Raw genomic sequence first — 21,784 nt, forward strand, 5'->3', positions numbered from 1 at the left:
TTCACAGAATGCTTCTGTGTAGTTTATATTTGAATATATTCCTTTTTCCACTACTACTCTCTTAGCGCTCCAAATGTCCAGTTGCATTTTCTACAGAAAGAGTGTTCAGATCTGCTCAATCAAAAGTATGGTTTAACTCTGTTAGCTGAATGCACAGATCAGAAAGAAGTTTCACAGAATGATTCTGTGTAGTTTATATTTGGAGACATTCCTTTTTCCACTATTACCCTCTTAGCGCTCCGAATCTCCACTTGCATTTTCTACAGAAAGAGTGTTTCAGAACGGCTCAATCAAAACTCAGGTTCAACTCTTTTAGTTGAACAAACAGAACAGAAAGAAGTTTCACACAATTCTTCTGTGTAGTTTTTATTTGTAGACATTCTTTTTCCCAATATAGGCCTCTTAGCGCTCAGAATGTCCAATTGCAGTTTCTACAGAAAGAGTGTTTCAGAACGGCTCAATCAAAAGTAAGGTTCAACTCTGTTAGTTGAATGCACAGAACAGAAAGAAGTTTCATACAATGCTTCTGTGTAGTTTATATTTGAACATATTCTCTTTTCCACTATTACCCACTTAGCGCTACGAATGTCCAATTGCATTTTCTACAGACAGAGTGTTTCAAAACTGCTCAATCAAAAGTATGGTTTAACACTGTTAGCTGTATGCTCAGATCAGAAAGAAGTTTCACAGAATGATTCTGTGTAGTTTATATTTGAATATATTCCTTTTTCCACTACTACGCTCCTAGCGCTCCAAATGTCCAGTTGCATTCTCAACAGAAAGAGTGTTCAGATCTGCTCAATCAAAAGTATGGTTTAACTCTGTTAGCTGAATGCACAGATCAGAAAGAAGTTTCACCGAATGATTCTGTGTAGTTTATATTTGAAGACATTCCTTTTTCCACTACTACCCTCTTAGCGCTCCGAATCTCCACTTGCATTTTCTACAAAAAGAGTGTTTCATATCTGCTCAATCAAAAATATGTTTTATCTCTGTTAACTGAATTTACAGATCAGAAATAAGTTTCACAGAATGCATCTGTGTAGTTTTTATTTGAAGATATTCTTTTTCCCAATGTAGGCCTCTTAGCGCTTAGCATGTCCAATTGCAGTTTCTACAGAAAGAGTGTTTCAGAACGGCTCAATCAAAAGTAAGGTTCAACTCTGTTAGTTGAATGCACAGAACAGAAAGAATTTTCACAGAATTCTACTGTGTAGTTTATATTTGAATATATTCCTTTTTCCACTATTACCCTCTTAGCGCTCCGAATGTCCACTTGCATTTTCTACAGAAAGAGTGTTCAGAACTGCGCAATCAAAAGTATGGTTTAACTCTGTTAGCTTAATGAACATATCAGAAATAAGTTTCACACAATGCTTCTGTGTAGTTTTTATATGAAGATATTATTTTTCCCAATATAGGCCTCTTAGCGCTCAGAATGTCCAATTGCAGTGTCTACAGAAAGAGTGTTTCAGAAAGGCTCAATCAAAAGTAAGGTTCAACTCTGTTAGTTGAATGCACAGACCAGAAAGAAGTTTCATACAATGCTTCTGTGTAGTTTATATTTGAACATATTCTTTTTTCCACTATTACCCACTTAGCGCTACGAATGTCCAGTTGCATTTTCTACAGACAGAGAGTTTCAAAACTGCTCAATCAAAAGTATGGTTTAACGCTGTTAGCTGAATGCTCAGATCAGAAAGAAGTTTCACAGAATGCTTCTGTGTAGTTTATATTTGAATATATTCCTTTTTCCACTACTACGCTCTTAGCGCTCCAAATGTCCAGTTGCATTTTCTACAGAAAGTGTGTTCAGATCTGCTCAATCAAAAGTATGGTTTAACACTGTTAGCTGAATGCACAGATCAGAAAGAAGTTTCACCGAATGATTCTGTGTAGTTTATATTTGAAGACATTCCTTTTTCCACTATTACCCTCTTAGCGCTCCGAATCTCCACTTGCATTTTCTACAAAAAGAGTGTTTCATAACTGCTCAATCAAAAATATGTTTTATCTCTGTTAACTGAATTTACAGATCAGAAATAAGTTTCACAGAATGCATCTGTGTAGTTTTTATTTGAAGATATTCTTTTTCCCAATGTAGGCCTCTTAGCGCTTAGCATGTCCAATTGCAGTTACTACAGAAAGAGTGCTTCAGAACGGCTCAATCAAAAGTAAGGTTCAACTCTGTTAGTTGAATGCACAGAACAGAAAGAATTTTCACAGAATGCTACTGTGTAGTTTATATTTGAATATATTCCTTTTTCCACTATTACCCTCTTAGCGCTCCGAATGTCCACTTGCATTTTCTACAGAAAGAGTGTTCAGAACTGCGCAATCAAAAGTATGGTTTAACTCTGTTAGCTTAATGAACATATCAGAAATAAGTTTCACACAATTCTTCTGTGTAGTTTTTATTTGATGATATTATTTTTCCCCATAGAGGCCTCTTAGCGCTCAGAATATCCAATTGCAGTTTCTACAGAAAGAGTGTTTCAGAAAGGCTCAATCAAAAGTAAGGTTCAACTCTGTTAGTTGAATGCGCAGAACAGAAAGAAGTTTCATACAATGCTTCTGTGTAGTTTATATTTGAACATATTCTTTTTTCCACTATTACCCACTTAGCGCTACGAATGTCCAGTTGCATTTTCTACCGACAGAGTGTTTCAAAACTGCTCAATCAAAATTATGGTTTAACTCTGTTAGCTGAATGCTCAGATCAGAAAGAAGTTTCACAGAATGATTCTGTGTAGTTTATATTTGAATATATTCCTTTTTCCACTACTAATCTCTTAGCGCTCCAAATGTCCAGTTGCATTTTCTACAGAAAGAGTGTTCAGATCTGCTCAATCAAAAGTATGGTTTAACTCTGTTAGCTGAATGCACAGATCAGAAAGAAGTTTCACAGAATGATTCTGTGTAGTTTATATTTGGAGACATTCCTTTTTCCACTATTACCCTCTTAGCGCTCCGAATCTCCACTTGCATTTTCTACAGAAAGACTGTTACAGAACGGCTCAATCAAAACTAAGGTTCAACTCTTTTAGTTGAACAAACAGAACAGAAAGAAGTTTCACACAATTCTTCTGTGTAGTTTTTATTTGTAGACATTCTTTTTCCCAATATAGGCCTCTTAGCGCTCAGAATGTCCAATTGCAGTTTCTACAGAAAGAGTGTTTCTGAACGGCTCAATCAAAAGTAAGGTTCAACTCTGTTAGTTGAATGCACAGAACAGAAAGAAGTTTCATACAATGCTTCTGTGTAGTTTATATTTGAACATATTCTTTTTTCCACTATTACCCACTTAGCGCTACGAATGTCCAGTTGCATTTTCTACAGACAGAGTGTTTCAAAACTGCTCAATCAAAAGTATTTTTTAACTCTGTTAGCTGAATGCTCAGATCAGAAAGAAGTTTCACAGAATGCTTCTGTGTAGTTTATATTTGAATATATTCCTTTTTCCACTACTACGCTCTTAGCGCTCCAAATGTCCAGTTGCATTTTCAACAGGAAGAGTGTTCAGATCTGCTCAATCAAAAGTATGGTTTAACTCTGTTAGCTGAATGCACAGATCAGAAAGAAGTTTCACCGAATGATTCTGTGTAGTTTATATTTGAAGACATTACTTTTTCCACTATTACCCTCTTAGCGCTCCGAATCTCCACTTGCATTTTCTACAAAAAGAGTGTTTCATAACTGCTCAATCAAAAATATGTTTTATCTCTGTTAACTGAATTTACATATCAGAAATAAGTTTCACAGAATGCATCTGTGTAGTTTTTATTTGAAGATATTCTTTTTCCCAATGTAGGCCTCTTAGCGCTTAGCATGTCCAATTGCAGTTTCTACAGAAAGAGTGTTTCAGAACGGCTCAATCAAAAGTAAGGTTCAACTCTGTTAGTTGAATGCACAGAACAGAAAGAATTTTCACAGAATGCTACTGTGTAGTTTATATTTGAATATATTCCTTTTTCCACTATTACCCTCGTAGCGCTCCGAATGTCCACTTGCATTTTCTACAGAAAGAGTGTTCAGAACTGCGCAATCAAAAGTATGGTTTAAATCTGTTAGCTTAATGAACATATCAGAAATAAGTTTCACACAATGCTTTTGTGTAGTTTTTATTTGAAGATATTATTTTTCCCAATAGAGGCCTCTTAGCGCTCAGAATGTCCAATTGCAGTTTCTACAGAAAGAGTGTTTCAGAAAGGCTCAATCAAAAGTAAGGTTCAACTCTGTTAGTTGAATGCACAGAACAGAAAGAAGTTTCATACAATGCTTCTGTGTAGTTTATATTTGAACATATTCTTTTTTCCACTATTACCCACTTAGCGCTACGAATGTCCAGTTGCATTTTCTACAGACAGAGTGTTTCAAAACTGCTCAATCAAAAGTATTGTTTAACTCTGTTAGCTGAATGCTCAGATCAGAAAGAAGTTTCACAGAATGCTTCTGTGTAGTTTATATTTGAATATATTCCTTTTTCCACTACTACTCTCTTAGCGCTCCAAATGTACAGTTGCATTTTCTACAGAAAGAGTGTTCAGATCTGCTCAATCAAAAGTATGGTTTAACTCTGTTAGCTGAATGCACAGATCAGAAAGAAGTTTCACAGAATGATTCTGTGTAGTTTATATTTGGAGACATTCCTTTTTCCACTATTACCCTCTTAGCGCTCGGAATTTCCACTTGCATTTTCTACAGAAAGAGTGTTTCAGAACGGCTCAATCAAAACTAAGGATCAACTCTTTTAGTTGAACAAACAGAACAGAAAGCAGTTTCACACAATTCTTCTGTGTAGTTTTTATTTGTAGACATTCTTTTTCCCAATATAGGCCTCTTAGCGCTCAGAATGTCCAATTGCAGTTTCTACAGAAAGAGTGTTTCAGAACGGCTCAATCAAAAGTAAGGTTCAACTCTGTTAGTTGAATGCACAGAACAGAAAGAAGTTTCATACAATGCTTCTGTGTAGTTTATATTTGAACATATACTCTTTTCCACTATTACCCACTTAGCGCTAGGAATGTCCAGTTGCATTTTCTACAGACAGAGTGTTTCAAAACTGCTCAATCAAAAGTATGGTTTAAGTCTGTTAGCTGAATGCTCAGATCAGAAAGAAGTTTCACAGAATGCTTCTGTGTAGTTTATATTTGAATATATTCCTTTTTCCACTACTACGCTCTTACCGCTGCAAATGTCCAGCTGCATTTTCAACAGAAAGAGTGTTCAGATCTGCTCAATCAAAAGTATGGTTTAACTCTCTTAGCTGAATGCACAGATCAGAAAGAAGTTTCACCGAATGATTCTGTGTAGTTTATATTTGAAGACATTCGTTTTTCCACTATTACCCACTTAGCGCTCCGAATCTCCACTTGCATTTTCTACAAAAAGAGTGTTTCATAACTGCTCAATCAAAAATATGTTTTATCTCTGTTAACTGAATTTACAGATCAGAAATAAGTTTCACAGAATGCATCTGTGTAGTTTTTATTTGAAGATATTCTTTATCCCAGTGTAGGCCTCTTAGCGCTTAGCATGTCCAATTGCAGTTTCTATAGAAAGAGTGTTTCAGAACGGCTCAATCAAAAGTAAGGTTCAAATCTGTTAGTTGAATGCACAGAATAGAAAGAATTTTCACAGAATGCTACTGTGTAGTTTATATTTGAATATATTCCTTTTTCCACTATTACCCTATTAGCGCTCCGAATGTCCACTTGCATTTTCTACAGAAAGAGTGTTCAGAACTGCGCAATCAAAAGTATGGTTTAACTCTGTTAGCTTAATGAACATATCAGAAATAAGTTTCACACAATGCTTCTGTGTAGTTTTTATTTGAAGATATTATTTTTCCCAATAGAGGCCTCTTAGCGCTCAGAATGTCCAATTGCAGTTTCTACAGAAAGAGTGTTTCAGAAAGGCTCAATCAAAAGTAAGGTTCAACTCTGTTAGTTGAATGCACAGAACAGAAAGTAGTTTCATACAATGCTTCTGTGTAGTTTATATTTGAACATATTTTTTTTCAACTATTACCCACTTAGCGCTACGAATGTCCAGTTGCATTTTCTACAGACAGAGTGTTTCAAAACTGCTCAATCAAAAGTATGGTTTAACTCTGTTAGCTGAATGCTCAGATCAGAAAGAAGTTTCACAGAATGCTTCTGTGTAGTTTATATTTGAATATATTCCTTTTTCCACTACTACTCTCTTAGCGCTCCAAATGTCCAGTTGCATTTTCTACAGAAAGAGTGTTCAGATCTGCTCAATCAAAAGTATGGTTTAACTCTGTTAGCTGAATGCACAGATCAGAAAGAAGTTTCACAGAATGATTCTATGTAGTTTATATATGGAGACATTCCTTTTTCCACTATTACCCTCTTAGCGCTCCGAATCTCCACTTGCATTTTCTACAGAAAGAATGTTTCAGAACGGCTCAATCAAAACTAAGGTTCAACTCTTTTAGTTGAACAAACAGAACAGAAAGAAGTTTCACACAATTCTTCTGTGTAGTTTTTATTTGTAGACATTCTTTTTTCCAATATAGGCCTCTTAGCGCTCACAATGTCCAATTGCAGTTTCTACAGAAAGAGTGTTTCAGAACGGCTCAATCAAAAGTAAGGTTCAACTCTGTTAGTTGAATGCACAGAACAGAAAGAAGTTTCATACAATGCTTCTGTGTAGTTTATATTTGAACATATTCTTTTTTCCACTACTACCCACTTAGCGCTACGAATGTCCAGTTGCATATTCTACAGACAGAGTGTTTCAAAACTGCTCAATCAAAAGTATGGTTTAAATCTGTTAGCTGAATGCTCAGATCAGAAAGAAGTTTCACAGAATGCTTCTGTGTAGTTTATATTTGAATATATTCCTTTTTCCACTACTACGCTCTTAGCGCTCCAAATGTCCAGTTGCATTTTCTACAGAAAGAGTGTTCAGATCTGCTCAATCAAAAGTATGGTTTAACTCTGTTAGCTGAATGCACAGATCAGAAAGAAGTTTCACCGAATGATTCTGTGTAGTTTATATTTGAAGACATTCCTTTTTCCACTATTACCCTCTTAGCGCTCCGAATCTCCACTTGCATTTTCTACAAAAAGAGTGTTTCATAACTGCTCAATCAAAAATATGTTTTATCTCTGTTAAATGAATTTACAGATCAGAAATAAGTTCCACAGAATGCATCTGTGTAGTTTTTATTTGAAGATATTCTTTTTCCCAATGTAGGCCTCTTAGCGCTTAGCATGTCCAATTGCAGTTTCTACAGAAAGAGTGTTTCAGAACGGCTCAATCAAAAGTAAGGTTCAACTCTGTTAGTTGAATGCACAGAACAGAAAGAATTTTCACAGAATGCTACTGTGTAGTTTATATTTGAATATATTACTTTTTCCACTATTACCCTCTTAGCGCTCCGAATGTCCACTTGCATTTTCTACAGAAAGAGTGTTCAGAACTGCGCAATCAAAAGTATGGTTTAAATCTGTTAGCTTAATGAACATATCAGAAATAAGTTTCACACAATGCTTCTGTGTAGTTTTTATGTGAAGATATTATTTTTCCCAATAGAGGCCTCTTAGCGCTCAGAATGTCCAATTGCAGTTTCTACAGAAAGAGTGTTTCAGAAAGGCTCAATCAAAAGTAAGGTACAACTCTGTTAGTTGAATGCACAGAACAGAAAGTAGTTTCATACGATGCTTCTGTGTAGTTTATATTTGAACATACTCTTTTTTCCACTATTACCCACTTAGCGCTACGAATGTCCAGTTGTATTTTCTACAGACATAGTGTTTCAAAACTGCTCAATCAAAAGTATGGTTTAACTCTGTTAGCTGAATGCTCAGATCAGAAAGAAGTTTCACAGAATGCTTCTGTGTAGTTTATATTTGAATATATTCCTTTTTCCACTACTACTCTCTTAGCGCTCCAAATGTCCAGTTGCATTTTCTACAGAAAGAGTGTTCAGATCTGCTCAATCAAAGTATGCTTTAACTCTGTTAGCTGAATGCACAGATCAGAAAGAAGTTTCACAGAATGATTCTGTGTAGTTTATATATGGAGACATTCCTTTTTCCACTATTACCCTCTTAGCGCTCCGAATCTCCACTTGCATTTTCTACAGAAAGAGTGTTTCAGAACGGCTCAATCAAAACTAAGGTTCAACTCTTTTAGTTGAACAAACAGAACAGAAAGAAGTTTCACACAATTCTTCTGTGTAGTTTTTATTTGTAGACATTCTTTTTCCCAATATAGGCCTCTTAGCGCTCAGAATGTCCAATTGCAGTTTCTACAGAAAGAGTGTTTCAGAACGGCTCAATCAAAAGTAAGGTTCAACTCTGTTAGTTGAATGCACAGAACAGAAAGAAGTTTCATACAATGCTTCTGTGTAGTTTATATTTGAACATATTCTTTTTTCCACTATTACCCACATAGCGCTACGAATGTCCAGTTGCATTTTCTACAGACAGAGTGTTTCAAAACTGCTCAATCAAAAGTATGGTTTAAATCTGTTAGCTGAATGCTCAGATCAGAAAGAAGTTTCACAGAATGCTTCTGTGTAGTTTATATTTGAATATATTCCTTTTTCCACTACTACGCTCTTAGCGCTCCAAATGTCCAGTTGCATTTTCTACAGAAAGAGTGTTCAGATCTGCTCAATCAAAAGTATGGTTTAATTCTGTTAGCTGAATGCACAGATCAGAAAGAAGTTTCACCGAATGATTCTGTGTAGTTTATATTTGAAGACATTCCTTTTTCCACTATTACCCTCTTAGCGCTCCGAATCTCCACTTGCATTTTCTACAAAAAGAGTGTTTCATAACTGCTCAATCAAAAATATGTTATATCTCTGTTAACTGAATTTACAGATCAGAAATAAGTTTCACAGAATGCATCTGTGTAGTTTTTATTTGAAGATATTCTTTATCCCAGTGTAGGCCTCTTAGCGCTTAGCATGTCCAATTGCAGTTTCTACAGAAAGAGTGTTTCAGAACGGCTCAATCAAAAGTAAGGTTCAACTCTGTTAGTTGAATGCACAGAACAGAAAGAATTTTCACAGAATGCTACTGTGTAGTTTATATTTGAATATATTCCTTTTTCCACTATTACCCTCTTAGCGCTCCGAATGTCCACTTGCATTTTCTACAGAAAGAGTGTTCAGAACTGCGCAATCAAAAGTATGGTTTAACTCTGTTAGCTTAATGAACATATCAGAAATAAGTTTCACACAATTCTTCTGTGTAGTTTTTATTTGAAGATATTATTTTTCCCAATAGAGGCCTCTTAGCGCGCAGAATGTCCAATTGCAGTTTCTACAGAAAGAGTGTTTCAGAAAGGCTCAATCAAAAGTAAGGTTCAACTCTGTTAGTTGAATGCACAGAACAGAAAGTAGTTTCATACAATGCTTCTGTGTAGTTTATATTTGAACATATTCTTTTTTCCACTATTACCCACTTAGCGCTACGAATGTCCAGTTGCATTTTCTACAGACAGAGTGTTTCAAAACTGCTCAATCAAAAGTATGGTTTAACTCTGTTAGCTGAATGCTCAGATCAGAAAGAAGTTTCACAGAATGCTTCTGTGTAGTTTATATTTGAATATATTCCTTTTTCCACTACTACTCTCTTAGCGCTCCAAATGTCCAGTTGCATTTTCTACAGAAAGAGTGTTCAGATCTGCTCAATCAAAAGTATGGTTTAACTCTGTTAGCTGAATGCACAGATCAGAAAGAAGTTTCACAGAATGATTCTGTGTAGTTTATATATGGAGACATTCCTTTTTCCACTATTACCCTCTTAGCGCTCCGAATCTCCACTTGCATTTTCTACAGAAAGAGTGTTTCAGAACGGCTCAATCAAAACTAAGGTTCAACTCTTTTAGTTGAACAAACAGAACAGAAAGATGTTTCACACAATTATTCTGTGTAGTTTTTATTTGTAGACATTCTTTTTCCCAATATAGGCCTCTTAGCGCTCAGAATGTCCAATTGCAGTTTCTACAGAAAGAGTGGTTCAGAACGGCTCAATCAAAAGTAAGGTTCAACTCTGTTAGTTGAATGCACAGAACAGAAAGAAGTTTCATACAATGCTTCTGTGTAGTTTATATTTGAACATATTCTTTTTTCCACTACTACCCACTTAGCGCTACGAATGTCCAGTTGCATTTTCTACAGACAGAGTGTTTCAAAACTGCTCAATCAAAAGAAGGTTTAAATCTGTTAGCTGAATGCTCAGATCAGAAAGAAGTTTCACAGAATGCTTCTGTGTAGTTTATATTTGAATATATTCCTTTTTCCACTACTACGCTCTTAGCGCTCCAAATGTCCAGTTGCATTTTCTACAGAAAGAGTGTTCAGATCTGCTCAATCAAAACTATGGTTTAACTCTGTTAGCTGAATGCACAGATCAGAAAGAAGTTTCACCGAATGATTCTGTGTAGTTTATATTTGAAGACATTCCTTTTTCCACTATTACCCTCTTAGCGCTCCGAATCTCAACTTGCATTTTCTACAAAAAGAGTGTTTCATAACTGCTCAATCAAAAATATGTTTTATCTCTGTTAAATGAATTTACAGATCAAAAATAAGCTCCACAGAATGCATCTGTGTAGTTTTTATTTGAAGATATTCTTTTTCCCAATGTAGGCCTCTTAGCGCTTAGCATGTCCAATTGCAGTTTCTACAGAAAGAGTGTTTCAGAACGGCTCAATCAAAAGTAAGGTTCAACTCTGTTAGTTGAATGCACAGAACAGAAAGAATTTTCACAGAATGATACTGTGTAGTTTATATTTGAATATATTACTTTTTCCACTATTACCCTCTTAGCGCTCCGAATGTCCACTTGCATTTTCTACAGAAAGAGTGTTCAGAACTGCGCAATCAAAAGTATGGTTTAAATCTGTTAGCTTAATGAACATATCAGAAATAAGTTTCACACAATGCTTCTGTGTAGTTTTTATGTGAAGATATTATTTTTCCCAATAGAGGCCTCTTAGCGCTCAGAATGTCCAATTGCAGTTTCTACAGAAAGAGTGTTTCAGAAAGGCTCAATCAAAAGTAAGGTACAACTCTGTTAGTTGAATGCACAGAACAGAAAGTAGTTTCATACGATGCTTCTGTGTAGTTTATATTTGAACATACTCTTTTTTCCACTATTACCCACTTAGCGCTACGAATGTCCAGTTGTATTTTCTACAGACATAGTGTTTCAAAACTGCTCAATCAAAAGTATGGTTTAACTCTGTTAGCTGAATGCTCAGATCAGAAAGAAGTTTCACAGAATGCTTCTGTGTAGTTTATATTTGAATATATTCCTTTTTCCACTACTACTCTCTTAGCGCTCCAAATGTCCAGTTGCATTTTCTACAGAAAGAGTGTTCAGATCTGCTCAATCAAAGTATGCTTTAACTCTGTTAGCTGAATGCACAGATCAGAAAGAAGTTTCACAGAATGATTCTGTGTAGTTTATATATGGAGACATTCCTTTTTCCACTATTACCCTCTTAGCGCTCCGAATCTCCACTTGCATTTTCTACAGAAAGAGTGTTTCAGAACGGCTCAATCAAAACTAAGGTTCAACTCTTTTAGTTGAACAAACAGAACAGAAAGAAGTTTCACACAATTCTTCTGTGTAGTTTTTATTTGTAGACATTCTTTTTCCCAATATAGGCCTCTTAGCGCTCAGAATGTCCAATTGCAGTTTCTACAGAAAGAGTGTTTCAGAACGGCTCAATCAAAAGTAAGGTTCAACTCTGTTAGTTGAATGCACAGAACAGAAAGAAGTTTCATACAATGCTTCTGTGTAGTTTATATTTGAACATATTCTTTTTTCCACTATTACCCACATAGCGCTACGAATGTCCAGTTGCATTTTCTACAGACAGAGTGTTTCAAAACTGCTCAATCAAAAGTATGGTTTAAATCTGTTAGCTGAATGCTCAGATCAGAAAGAAGTTTCACAGAATGCTTCTGTGTAGTTTATATTTGAATATATTCCTTTTTCCACTACTACGCTCTTAGCGCTCCAAATGTCCAGTTGCATTTTCTACAGAAAGAGTGTTCAGATCTGCTCAATCAAAAGTATGGTTTAATTCTGTTAGCTGAATGCACAGATCAGAAAGAAGTTTCACCGAATGATTCTGTGTAGTTTATATTTGAAGACATTCCTTTTTCCACTATTACCCTCTTAGCGCTCCGAATCTCCACTTGCATTTTCTACAAAAAGAGTGTTTCATAACTGCTCAATCAAAAATATGTTATATCTCTGTTAACTGAATTTACAGATCAGAAATAAGTTTCACAGAATGCATCTGTGTAGTTTTTATTTGAAGATATTCTTTATCCCAGTGTAGGCCTCTTAGCGCTTAGCATGTCCAATTGCAGTTTCTACAGAAAGAGTGTTTCAGAACGGCTCAATCAAAAGTAAGGTTCAACTCTGTTAGTTGAATGCACAGAACAGAAAGAATTTTCACAGAATGCTACTGTGTAGTTTATATTTGAATATATTCCTTTTTCCACTATTACCCTCTTAGCGCTCCGAATGTCCACTTGCATTTTCTACAGAAAGAGTGTTCAGAACTGCGCAATCAAAAGTATGGTTTAACTCTGTTAGCTTAATGAACATATCAGAAATAAGTTTCACACAATTCTTCTGTGTAGTTTTTATTTGAAGATATTATTTTTCCCAATAGAGGCCTCTTAGCGCGCAGAATGTCCAATTGCAGTTTCTACAGAAAGAGTGTTTCAGAAAGGCTCAATCAAAAGTAAGGTTCAACTCTGTTAGTTGAATGCACAGAACAGAAAGTAGTTTCATACAATGCTTCTGTGTAGTTTATATTTGAACATATTCTTTTTTCCACTATTACCCACTTAGCGCTACGAATGTCCAGTTGCATTTTCTACAGACAGAGTGTTTCAAAACTGCTCAATCAAAAGTATGGTTTAACTCTGTTAGCTGAATGCTCAGATCAGAAAGAAGTTTCACAGAATGCTTCTGTGTAGTTTATATTTGAATATATTCCTTTTTCCACTACTACTCTCTTAGCGCTCCAAATGTCCAGTTGCATTTTCTACAGAAAGAGTGTTCAGATCTGCTCAATCAAAAGTATGGTTTAACTCTGTTAGCTGAATGCACAGATCAGAAAGAAGTTTCACAGAATGATTCTGTGTAGTTTATATATGGAGACATTCCTTTTTCCACTATTACCCTCTTAGCGCTCCGAATCTCCACTTGCATTTTCTACAGAAAGAGTGTTTCAGAACGGCTCAATCAAAACTAAGGTTCAACTCTTTTAGTTGAACAAACAGAACAGAAAGAAGTTTCACACAATTATTCTGTGTAGTTTTTATTTGTAGACATTCTTTTTCCCAATATAGGCCTCTTAGCGCTCAGAATGTCCAATTGCAGTTTCTACAGAAAGAGTGGTTCAGAACGGCTCAATCAAAAGTAAGGTTCAACTCTGTTAGTTGAATGCACAGAACAGAAAGAAGTTTCATACAATGCTTCTGTGTAGTTTATATTTGAACATATTCTTTTTTCCACTACTACCCACTTAGCGCTACGAATGTCCAGTTGCATTTTCTACAGACAGAGTGTTTCAAAACTGCTCAATCAAAAGAAGGTTTAAATCTGTTAGCTGAATGCTCAGATCAGAAAGAAGTTTCACAGAATGCTTCTGTGTAGTTTATATTTGAATATATTCCTTTTTCCACTACTACGCTCTTAGCGCTCCAAATGTCCAGTTGCATTTTCTACAGAAAGAGTGTTCAGATCTGCTCAATCAAAACTATGGTTTAACTCTGTTAGCTGAATGCACAGATCAGAAAGAAGTTTCACCGAATGATTCTGTGTAGTTTATATTTGAAGACATTCCTTTTTCCACTATTACCCTCTTAGCGCTCCGAATCTCAACTTGCATTTTCTACAAAAAGAGTGTTTCATAACTGCTCAATCAAAAATATGTTTTATCTCTGTTAAATGAATTTACAGATCAAAAATAAGCTCCACAGAATGCATCTGTGTAGTTTTTATTTGAAGATATTCTTTTTCCCAATGTAGGCCTCTTAGCGCTTAGCATGTCCAATTGCAGTTTCTACAGAAAGAGTGTTTCAGAACGGCTCAATCAAAAGTAAGTTTCAACTCTGTTAGTTGAATGCACAGAACAGAAAGAATTTTCACAGAATGCTACTGTGTAGTTTATATTTGAATATATTCCTTTTTCCACTATTACCCTCTTAGCGCTCCGAATGTCCACTTGCATTTTCTACAGAAAGAGTGTTCAGAACTGCGCAATCAAAAGTATGGTTTAACTCTGTTAGCTTAATGAACATATCAGAAATAAGTTTCACACAATGCTTCTGTGTAGTTTTTATGTGAAGATATTATTTTTCCCAATAGAGGCCTCTTAGCGCTCAGAATGTCCAATTGCAGTTTCTACAGAAAGAGTGTTTCAGAAAGGCTCAATCAAAAGTAAGGTTCAACTCTGTTAGTTGAATGCACAGAACAGGAAGAAGTTTCATACGATGATTCTGTGTAGTTTATATTTGAACATACTCTTTTTTCCACTATTACCCACTTAGCGCTACGAATGTCCAGTTGTATTTTCTACAGACATAGTGTTTCAAAACTGCTCAATCAAAAGTATGGTTTAACTCTGTTAGCTGAATGCTCAGATCAGAAAGAAGTTTCACAGAATGCTTCTGTGTAGTTTATATTTGAATATATTCCTTTTTCCACTACTACTCTCTTAGCGCTCCAAATGTCCAGTTGCATTTTCTACAGAAAGAGTGTTCAGATCTGCTCAATCAAAAGTATGCTTTAACTCTGTTAGCTGAATGCACAGATCAGAAAGAAGTTTCACAGAATGATTCTGTGTAGTTTATATATGGAGACATTCCTTTTTCCACTATTACCCTCTTAGCGCTCCGAATGTCCACTTGCATTTTCTACAGAAAGAGTGTTCAGAACTGCGCAATCAAAAGTATGGTTTAACTCTGTTAGCTTAATGAACATATCAGAAATAAGTTTCACACAATGCTTCTGTGTAGTTTTTATGTGAAGATATTATTTTTCCCAATAGAGGCCTCTTAGCGCTCAGAATGTCCAATTGCAGTTTCTACAGAAAGAGTGTTTCAGAAAGGCTCAATCAAAAGTAAGGTTCAACTCTGTTAGTTGAATGCACAGAACAGAAAGAAGTTTCATACAATGCTTCTGTGTAGTTTATATTTGAACATATTCTTTTCTCCACTATTACCCACTTAGCGCTACGAATGTCCAGTTGCATTTTCTACAGACAGAGTGTTTCAAAACTGCTCAATCATAAGTACGGTTTAACTCTGTTAGCTGAATGCTCAGATCAGAAAGAAGTTTCACAGAATGCTTCTGTGTAGTTTATATTTGAATATATTCCTTTTTCCACTACTACTCTCTTAGCGCTCCAAATGTCCAGTTGCATTTTCTACAGAAAGAGTGTTCAGATCTGCTCAATCAAAAGTATGGTTTAACTCTGTTAGCTGAATGCACAGATCAGAAAGAAGTTTCACAGAATGATTCTGTGTAGTTTATATTTGGAGACATTCCTTTTTCCACTATTACCCTCTTAGCGCTCCGAATCTCCACTTGCCTTTTCTCCATAAAGAGTGTTTCAGAACGGCTCAATCAAAACTAAGGTTCAACTCTTTTAGTTGAACAAACAGAACAGAAAGTAGTTTCACACAATTCTTCTGTGTAGTTTTTATTTTTAGACATTCTTTTTCCCAATATAGGCCTCTTAGCTCTCAGAATGTCCAATTGCAGTTTCTACAGAAAGAGTGTTTCAGAACGGCTCAATCAAAAGTAAGGTTCAACTCTGTTAGTTGAATGCACAGAACAGAAAGAAGTTTCATACAATGCTTCTGTGTAGTTTATATTTGAACATATTCTTTTTTCCACTATTACCCACTTAGCGCTACGAATGTCCTGTTGCATTTTCTACAGACAGAGTGTTTCAAAACTGCTCAATCAAAAGTATGGTTTAACTCTGTTAGCTGTATGCTCAGATCAGAAAGAAGTTTCACAGAATGCTTCTGTGTAGTTTATATTTGAATATATTCCTTTTTCCACTACTACGCTCTTAGCGCTCCAAATGTCCAGTTGCATTTTCTACAGAAAGAGTGTTCAGATCTGCTCAATCAAAAGTATGGTTTAACTCTTTTAGCTGAATGCACAGATCAGAAAGAAATTTCACCGAATGATTCTGTGTAGTTTATATTTGAAGACATTACTTTTTCCTCTATTACCCTCTTAGCGCTCCGAATCTCCACTTGCATTTTCTACAAAAAGAGTGTTTCATAACTGCTCAATCAAAAATATGTTTTATCTCTGTTAACTGAAATTACAGATCAGAAATAAGTTTCACAGAATGCATCTGTGTAGTTTTTATTTGAAGATATTCTTTTTCCCAATGTAGGCCTCTTAGCGCTTAGCATGTCCAATTGCAGTTTCTACAGAAAGAGTGTTTCAGAACGGCTCAATCAAAAGTAAGGTTCAACTCTGTTAGTTGAATGCACAGAACAGAAAGAATTTTCACAGAATGCTACTATGTAGTTTATATTTGAATATATTCCTTTTTCCACTATTACCCTCTTAGCGCTCCGAATGTCCACTTGCATTTTCTACAGAAAGAGTGTTCAGAACTGCGCAATCAAAAGTATGGTTTAACTCTGTTAGCTTAATGAACATATCAGAAATAAGTTTCACACAATGCTTCTGTGTAGTTTTTATTTGAAGATATTATTTTTCCCAATATAGGCCTCTTAGCGCTCAGAATGTCCAATTGCAGATTCTACAGAAAGAGTGTTTCAGAAAGGCTCAATTATAAGTAAGGTTCAACTCTGTTAGTTGAATGCACAGAACAGAAAGAAGTTTCATACAATGCTTCTGTGTAGTTTATATTTGAACATATTCCTTTTTCCACTATTACCCACTTAGCGCTACGAATGTCCAGTTGCATTTTCTACAGAGACAGTGTTTCAAAACTGCTCAATCAAAAGTATGGTTTAACTCTGTTAGCTGAATGCTCAGATCAGAAAGAAGTTTCACAGAATGCTTCTGTGTAGTTTATATTTGAATATATTCCTTTTTCCACTACTACTCTCTTAGCGCTCCAAATGTCCAGTTGCATTTTCTACAGAAAGAGTGTTCAGATCTGCTCAATCAAAAGTATGGTTTAACTCTGTTAGCTGAATGCACAGATCAGAAAGAAGTTTCACAGAATGATTCTGTGTAGTTTATATTTGGAGACATTCCTTTTTCCACTATTACCCTCTTAGCGCTCCGAATCTCCACTTGCCTTTTCTCCATAAAGAGTGTTTCAGAACGGCTCAATCGAAACTAAGGTTCAACTCTTTTAGTTGAACAAACAGAACAGAAAGAAGTTTCACACAATTCTTCTGTGTAGTTTTTATTTGTAGACATTCTTTTTCCCAATATAGGCCTCTTAGCTCTCAGAATGTCCAATTGCAGTTTCTACAGAAAGAGTGTTTCAGAACGGCTCAATCAAAAGTAAGGTTCAACTCTGTTAGTTGAATGCACAGAACAGAAAGAAGTTTCATACAATGCTTCTGTGTAGTTTATATTTGAACATATTCTTTTTTTCCACTATTACCCACTTAGCGCTACGAATGTCCAGTTGCATTTTCTACAGACAGAGTGTTTCAAAACTGCTCAATCAAAAGTATGGTTTAACTCTGTTAGCTGTATGCTCAGATCAGAAAGAAGTTTCACAGAATGCTTCTGTGTAGTTTATATTTGAATATATTCCTTTTTCCACTACTACGCTCTTAGCGCTCCAAATGTCCAGTTGCATTTTCTACAGAAAGAGTGTTCAGATCTGCTCAATCAAAAGTATGGTTTAACTCTTTTAGCTGAATGCACAGATCAGAAAGAAGTTTCACCGAATGATTCTGTGTAGTTTATATTTGAAGACATTACTTTTTCCTCTATTACCCTCTTAGCGCTCCGAATCTCCACTTGCATTTTCTACAAAAAGAGTGTTTCATAACTGCTCAATCAAAAATATGTTTTATCTCTGTTAACTGAAATTACAGATGAGAAATAAGTTTCACAGAATGCATCTGTGTAGTTTTTATTGGAAGATATTCTTTTTCCCAATGTAGGCCTCTTAGCGCTTAGCATGTCCAATTGCAGTTTCTACAGAAAGAGTGTTTCAGAACGGCTCAATCAAAAGTAAGGTTCAACTCTGTTAGTTGAATGCACAGAACAGAAAGAATTTTCACAGAATTCTACTGTGTAGTTTATATTTGAATATATTCCTTTTTCCACTATTACCCTCTTAGCGCTCCGAATGTCCACTTGCATTTTCTACAGAAAGAGTGTTCAGAACTGCGCAATCAAAAGTATGGTTTAACTCTGTTAGCTTAATGAACATATCAGAAATAAGTTTCACACAATGCTTCTGTGTAGTTTTTATTTGAAGATATTATTTTTTCCAATATAGGCCTCTTAGCGCTCAGAATATCCAATTGCAGTTTCTACAGAAAGAGTGTTTCAGAAAGGCTCAATCAAAAGTAAGGTTCAACTCTGTTAGTTGAATGCACAGAACAGAAAGAAGTTTCATACAATGCTTCTGTGTAGTTTATATTTGAACATATTCTTTTTTCCACTATTACCCACTTAGCGCTACGAATGTCCAGTTGCATTTTCTACAGACAGAGTGTTTCAAAACTGCTCAATCAAAAGTATGGTTTAACTCTGTTAGCTGAATGCTCAGATCAGAAAGAAGTTTCACAGAATGCTTCTGTGTAGTTTATATTTGAATATATTCCTTTTTCCACTAGTACTCTCTTAGCGCTCCATATGTCCAGTTGCATTTTCTACAGAAAGAGTGTTCAGAACTGCGCAATCAAAAGTATGGTTTAACTCTGTTAGCTTAATGAACATATCAGAAATAAGTTTCACACAATGCTTCTGTGTAGTTTTTATGTGAAGGTATTATTTTTCCCAATAGAGGCCTCTTAGCGCTCAGAATGTCCAATTGCAGTTTCTACAGAAAGAGTGTTTCAGAAAGGCTCAATCAAAAGTAAGGTTCAACTCTGTTAGTTGAATGCACAGAACAGAAAGAAGTTTCATACAATGCTTCTGTGTAGTTTATATTTGAACATATTCTTTTCTCCACTATTACCCACTTAGCGCTACGAATGTACAGTTGCATTTTCTACAGACAGAGTGTTTCAAAACTGCTCAATCATAAGTACGGTTTAACTCTGTTAGCTGAATGCTCAGATCAGAAAGAAGTTTCACAGAATGCTTCTGTGTAGTTTATATTTGAATATATTCCTTTTTCCACTACTACTCTCTTAGCGCTCCAAATGTCCAGTTGCATTTTCTACAGAAAGAGTGTTCAGATCTGCTCAATCAAAAGTATGTTTTAACTCTGTTAGCTGAATGCACAGATCAGAAAGAAGTTTCACAGAATGATTCTGTGTAGTTTATATTTGGAGACATTCCTTTTTCCACTATTACCCTCTTAGCGCTCCGAATCTCCACTTGCCTTTTCTCCATAAAGAGTGTTTCAGAACGGCTCAATCAAAACTAAGGTTCAACTCTTTTAGTTGAACAAACAGAACAGAAAGAAGTTTCACACAATTCTTCTGTGTAGTTTTTATTTTTAGACATTCTTTTTCCCAATATAGGCCTCTTAGCTCTCAGAATGTCCAATTGCAGTTTCTACAGAAAGAGTGTTTCAGAACGGCTCAATCAAAAGTAAGGTTCAACTCTGTTAGTTGAATGCACAGAACAGAAAGAAGTTTCATACAATGCTTCTGTGTAGTTTATATTTGAACATATTCTTTTTTCCACTATTACCCACTTAGCGCTACGAATGTCCTGTTGCATTTTCTACAGACAGAGTGTTTCAAAACTGCTCAATCAAAAGTATGGTTTAACTCTGTTAGCTGTATGCTCAGATCAGAAAGAAGTTTCACAGAATGCTTCTGTGTAGTTTATATTTGAATATATTCCTTTTTCCACTACTACGCTCTTAGCGCTCCAAATGTCCAGTTGCATTTTCTACAGAAAGAGTGTTCAGATCTGCTCAATCAAAAGTATGGTTTAACTCTTTTAGCTGAATGCACAGATCAGAAAGAAGTTTCACAGAATGATTCTGTGTAGTTTATATTTGGAGACATTCCTTTTTCCACTATTACCCTCTTAGCGCTCCGAATCTCCACTTGCCTTTTCTCCATAAAGAGTGTTTCAGAACGGCTCAATCAAAACTAAGGTTCAACTCTTTTAGTTGAACAAACAGAACAGAAAGAAGTTTCACACAATTCTTCTGTGTAGTTTTTATTTTTAGACATTCTTTTTCCCAATATAGGCCTCTTAGCTCTCAGAATGTCCAATTGCAGTTTCTACAGAAAGAGTGTTTCAGAACGGCTCAATCAAAAGTAAGGTTCAACTCTGTTAGTTGAATGCACAGAACAGAAAGAAGTTTCATACAATGCTTCTGTGTAGTTTATATTTGAACATATTCTTTTTTCCACTATTACCCACTTAGCGCTACGAATGTCCTGTTGCATTTTCTACAGACAGAGTGTTTCAAAACTGCTCAATCAAAAGTATGGTTTAACTCTGTTAGCTGTATGCTCAGATCAGAAAGAAGTTTCACAGAATGCTTCTGTGTAGTTTATATTTGAATATATTCCTTTTTCCACTACTACGCTCTTAGCGCTCCAAATGTCCAGTTGCATTTTCTACAGAAAGAGTGTTCAGATCTGCTCAATCAAAAGTATGGTTTAACTCTTTTAGCTGAATGCACAGATCAGAAAGAAATTTCACCGAATGATTCTGTGTAGTTTATATTTGAAGACATTACTTTTTCCTCTATTACCCTCTTAGCGCTCCGAATCTCCACTTGCATTTTCTACAAAAAGAGTGTTTCATAACTGCTCAATCAAAAATATGTTTTATCTCTGTTAACTGAAATTACAGATCAGAAATAAGTTTCACAGAATGCATCTGTGTAGTTTTTATTTGAAGATATTCTTTTTCCCAATGTAGGCCTCTTAGCGCTTAGCATGTCCAATTGCAGTTTCTACAGAAAGAGTGTTTCAGAACGGCTCAATCAAAAGTAAGGTTCAACTCTGTTAGTTGAATGCACAGAACAGAAAGAATTTTCACAGAATGCTACTATGTAGTTTATATTTGAATATATTCCTTTTTCCACTATTACCCTCTTAGCGCTCCGAATGTCCACTTGCATTTTCTACAGAAAGAGTGTTCAGAACTGCGCAATCAAAAGTATGGTTTAACTCTGTTAGCTTAATGAACATATCAGAAATAAGTTTCACACAATGCTTCTGTGTAGTTTTTATTTGAAGATATTATTTTTCCCAATATAGGCCTCTTAGCGCTCAGAATGTCCAATTGCAGATTCTACAGAAAGAGTGTTTCAGAAAGGCTCAATTATAAGTAAGGTTCAACTCTGTTAGTTGAATGCACAGAACAGAAAGAAGTTTCATACAATGCTTCTGTGTAGTTTATATTTGAACATATTCCTTTTTCCACTATTACCCACTTAGCGCTACGAATGTCCAGTTGCATTTTCTACAGAGACAGTGTTTCAAAACTGCTCAATCAAAAGTATGGTTTAACTCTGTTAGCTGAATGCTCAGATCAGAAAGAAGTTTCACAGAATGCTTCTGTGTAGTTTATATTTGAATATATTCCTTTTTCCACTACTACTCTCTTAGCGCTCCAAATGTCCAGTTGCATTTTCTACAGAAAGAGTGTTCAGA

The sequence above is a fragment of the Symphalangus syndactylus genome, chromosome 20, assembly GCF_028878055.3.
Source record: "Symphalangus syndactylus isolate Jambi chromosome 20, NHGRI_mSymSyn1-v2.1_pri, whole genome shotgun sequence".
Classification (NCBI taxonomy): domain Eukaryota; kingdom Metazoa; phylum Chordata; class Mammalia; order Primates; family Hylobatidae; genus Symphalangus; species Symphalangus syndactylus.